The sequence below is a fragment of the Pteronotus mesoamericanus genome, unplaced genomic scaffold (assembly GCF_021234165.1).
Source record: "Pteronotus mesoamericanus isolate MK-2021 breed Mesoamerican mustached bat unplaced genomic scaffold, CSHL_Meso_final contig_24, whole genome shotgun sequence".
Taxonomy (NCBI): domain Eukaryota; kingdom Metazoa; phylum Chordata; class Mammalia; order Chiroptera; family Mormoopidae; genus Pteronotus; species Pteronotus mesoamericanus.
In genome coordinates, this window is record NW_026555100.1 from 25,553,495 (window position 1) to 25,558,550 (window position 5,056).

Below are 5,056 nucleotides of genomic sequence, written 5' to 3' on the forward strand. Positions count from 1 at the left end.
TTAGTTAACTAAATTACTCATTGGATAAACATAGGTTTCATATGCTATTATACATGGTCTGGCAGAATTAATGCCTGCTTGAGTGTGGTTGTTAGGGTAATAATATGGGCGATTATACCCATACTATAAAACTATAAAGTTTATAGTTTTAATTTGAACATTTCACCTAAAATGTCATATGGTATCCTTGCATGTGATATTGTTATATTATAGAATTACATGCTTATGATTTTGTAATAAAAGATTTTATAATAAAAAGGGGTGTTTTTTGTGCCAGACCCTATATAGTCTATCATCTTGAAGGGTAGAGTTTACCTGAGGGCTACAAATTATCTAGGTATTCTCTATGTCATTCAGGTAAACTTCCCTAAAACTTGTTATTTATTTTTCTACAAGCTATATTTTAGAACAATAAAGTAAAATGAAAAATTAGAATGAGCATCCTTATTTTTTAAAAGATTTTATTTATTTTTAGAGAGAGGGGAGGGTAGAAAGAGAAAAACATCGATGTGCGAGAGATATATCGATTGGCTTGTTGCCTATCGTATGCCCCCAACTTGAGTCCTGGCCAACAACCCAGGCATGCATGCTTACTGGGAATGGAACCAGTGATCTTTTGGTTCACAGGCCGGCACTCATTCCACTGAGCTACACCAGTCATGGCAGGATGAGAGAATCTTGAATCTCTGGAATGTTGTTGACTTTCACAAAATATACTAGATATTTTCACATTATCGCCATAGAGACATAACACTACCTCAGAAAGCCAAGCTGCTATAACAAAATAAATTAAATAAATAAACAAACCAAAAAAATCAATGTATAGCATGGATAAAATATTATATTTTAAGCATCTTCAAAAGGGCCAGGTTTTATAGCTGAGTCTCAGAGGAAATAGTTTTGTGGAACTTTTATGAGTTTTCCAATCAGTGCATTGCATTGCATAAAGCATGTATGTGTATTTCAGTACCTAGATACTAGTACGAGTTTGTTTGAGAATGGCTTGGAGACATATGGGCTAGGAATATCTGACCCAGCTTCCTGCCTCCAAAATTTAAAAGCCAGGAAGTAAATTTTTTAATGTTATGAGCATAATGAAACAAATGGTCATATATTTTATCCTTTGATCTTGACAACATTACTGTTGGAAAATTCCTCAGCTCATTCTCAAGTCTGCTTATTTCTTTAACTTTTCACACAGTTTTAAAGATTATATATAAATTACATGAGTGATAGTACAATTATGCAAAATTCTAGACCAATAGCACAATTTTGAGAACTTCTGAATTAAAGGTATACTGGTATGTGTCAAAGGTATATTGATGTGTGAAGTTACTTTTTTTTTTTTATCTCCCAGAGTCACTGGGTCACTCAGTAGTCTCACTGGATCTTAAATAATTTATTAAGAGACATTTAAAGCCCTCAGAATCTATATCTACACACTACTATCCTTATCACACAATATGTGCCTTAAGGCCCAACATTCCTGGACTTGATTCTGATTAGAACTTAGTTCTGTTCAAGGATGGCAAATCTTTTATTCCGAGACATATTTGTTACCACACATATTGTGGCTTAGTTTATATCTAAAGATATTTATGATCTGACTTCCAGTCAGGATGGCAGCATAAGTAAACATGGCTGACTTCCTCACACAACCACATCAAAATTACAACTAAAATATAGAACAACCATCACACAGAACAGTCAGCAAACAAGTTGAATGGAAATCTGTCAACTAAATTAAAGAAACCACATCCATTCATACTGGTAGGAGAGGCAGAGATACAGAACAGGCAGGTCTCACACCCACCTGTGGTGGATAAAAATTCATGAGGGATATCTCAGGAGCAAGGAGTCCCAGCCCCGTACCAGGACCCCCAGCCCAGGGTTTCAGTGATAGGAAGATAATTCCCAAGAACTTCTGGCTGCAAAAATGAGTGGGGATTGAGTTGGTAGAAGAAGCTGCTATAGTCCCAAATGGTTCCTCTTAAAGAACCCACATATTGACTTACTCAGACTCACTCCCTCTGACCTCCAGAACCACAGTAGCGGTTTGAAAGGCACCAGTGGCATACAGGAAGGAACTGAAATGTCTGGCATAAAAACAAAAGCTGGAGGACATCTTTCTCTCAGACAGAAAGGCAGGCAGAGGCCATTGTCCTTTTTCTGAACCCTGTTCCAATGGAACCACAGAGCCACCAGGCTGGTGCTATTCTATCTGAGACTCCATCAACCTGGCTAACACTGTTTGCCCTGTCCTAGAGAACCCCGGAGACTCTATTCCACCCAACTTACGGGCCAATCCAGGCTGCTTTTTCCTGTGAATGGCTATTTTTGGCTCATTCTTCACAACTTCCCAAATCCTCTTAAGCAATAGCCAGCCTCAGTGAGCCCCTAAGGCCCCTACCTCCTGCTAAGTGGCTCCAGGCACAGCACTAGCAGCAACCAGCCTAGATTCACAGCTTGGCTTCACCTGGGAATCTCTAAGACCAGTGCAAGTAGTAGCCACCTCAGATTGCCTTATTGCTCAGGCACAGTGGCTCAGGGCAAAACACAGATGAGGACTAAACTTTGCCTGCACCATCTGGGGAAACCCTAGAGCTTGTGCACCCAGTGGGCAGCTACAGACCACACTGGAGCACCATCACCCTGCCCCTGCACAGCTAGTCCTCCACAGAGGGTACAGGTTGGTGGTCAGTGGCCATAGGCAGTTCCTGCAGCTGACTAGCCTGGGTATATTGACCTGCCAACAGCAATCAAGTCTCAACTATAAGAGAAGAGTATACTCAGCTCACATGAAGGGCACACCTCGAGTAACCCAGTTTGGATGATAGGAAAGGCTGTGCCACTGGGTCCTACCAGACACCTACTACATAGACCATGATACCAAGACAGGGAGTTTTAGCAGCTCTACCTAATACATAGAAAAAAACACAGGGAGACTACCAAAATGAGAAGACATAGAAACATGGCCTAAATGAAAGAACAGATGAAACTCCATAAAAAGAACTAAATAAAATGATAGGTAAGTAATCTATCAGATGCAAAGTTCAAAGCATGGTTATCAGGATGCTCCAGGAAATTAGTGAGGACCTTAGCAGCATAAAAAAGATCGAGCCAGAAATGAAGGATACACTAATTAAAATAAAGAACAATTTACAAGGAAACAATAGCAGAGTGGGAGAAGCTGAAAATCATATCAATGATTTGGAACATAAGAAAACAAAAAACAACCAATCAGAACAACTAGAAGAAAAAAGAATTTAAAAAAATGAGGATAATATAAGCAACCTCTGGGACAACTACAGTATTCCAACATTTGCATCATAGGGGTACCAGAAGGAGAAAAGATAGAAATCTATTTGAAAAAAATAATGAAAGAAAACTTCCCTGACTTCGTGAAGGAAATAAACATGCAAGTCCATGGAGCACAGACAATCTCAAACAAGGTGGATATAAGAGGCCCACTCCAAGACATATCACAATTAAAATGCTAAATGTTAAAGATAGAGAATCTTAAAACTAGCAAGAGAAAAGCATTTATTACCTACAGGGGAATTCCCATAAGACTGTCACTGATTTCTCAAAAGAAGCTTTGCAGGCTAGAAATATTTCATTGGCAAGAAATATTCCAAGTCATGAAAAGCAAGGACCTATATATAGTGAAGATTGCTCTACACAGCAAAGATATCATTTAGAAATGAAGGGCAGATAAAGAGCTTCACAGACCAGAAAAAAATAAAGGAGTTCATCATCACCAAACCATTATTATATGAAATATTAAAGGGACTTATTTAAGAAAAAGATCAAAACTATGAACAATAAAAATGGCAATAAATACATATCTATCAATAATTAAATCTAAAAAAAAACACCTGAGCACACAAAAAGAACAGAGACAGAATCATGGATACAGGGAGTGCATTGATGGTTGTCAGATGGGAGGGGGTGTGGGGTAATGGTAGTGATGAGGGGATTAAGAAGTACAAATAGGTAGTTACAGAATAGCCATGGGGATAAAAATAGTGTATAGGAACTGGAGTAGCCAAAGAACAGATGCATAACCCATGGACATGAACAATGGTGTGGGGATTGCCTAAGGGAGTAGGGGGGCGCTGGGTGATGGAGGCCGAAGGGGGAAAGATTGGTAAAACTGTAACAGCATAATCAATAAAATATAATTTAAAAAATAAAAAGTAAAGGTATTCATGATTCAGTCTTGATTTGTAAAATTTAATCATTTTTAAAAATGTTTTTTCACTGTTTCATTGACAAAGGAGTTAGACAGATATTTGATATTCTATCTCTCATCTAGGAGTATAACTCAGATACTATTTCACCATATAGCTTCATTTTTTTGTATAGAAATACTTTACCTAAATAAACTACAGTAATATTTAAAATTTCATCAATAAAATAAACAGAATTCTTAAGTTTAATAGCTGCCTTGCATTCACAAGAAAATGAGAAATATTTTTAAACAAACATCTTGATAGTTACATAATCTTATTCAAAATTAAGATGGCTTTGTTTTTTGTTGTTGTTGTTTTTTTGTAAATCACAGCAAAATGTTTAGTAGTGTGCTGATAAACTGGTGTTCCAGGGAAAAAAAAAAGCCTTGGTTTTAGTATTTGCCAATTTCTATGGCGTAAAACTGCCACCACTGACAACTGAAAAATGGTTTGGATGAAGTTTTTTTGCTACAGGAACATTTACATGTGAATCGCAAACCCACACACGTAGACACACCGTTCTATCCAAATGTACATACTTCCATTCTTCATCTTTTCTCTTAAAGAGGCCTGAGAAGATCAGCGTCTCCTGAGGCATGATATAAACCAGACAGTCTCTTACAAGAGGACACAACAAAGAAAAGAGATCACTGTCTGAGATAACTGACCCTCTTCTTCAGGAGAGACTGAATTTGAAGCATTACCTTTTCGACTGAAGTAGACATTTCAACAGCTTTAGTGTGTCCCCTAGAATTAGGGCCATGGTGAACTCCATTAAGCAAAGACATGACTACAAAACTCTTCAGAAACATCCTCAGGAA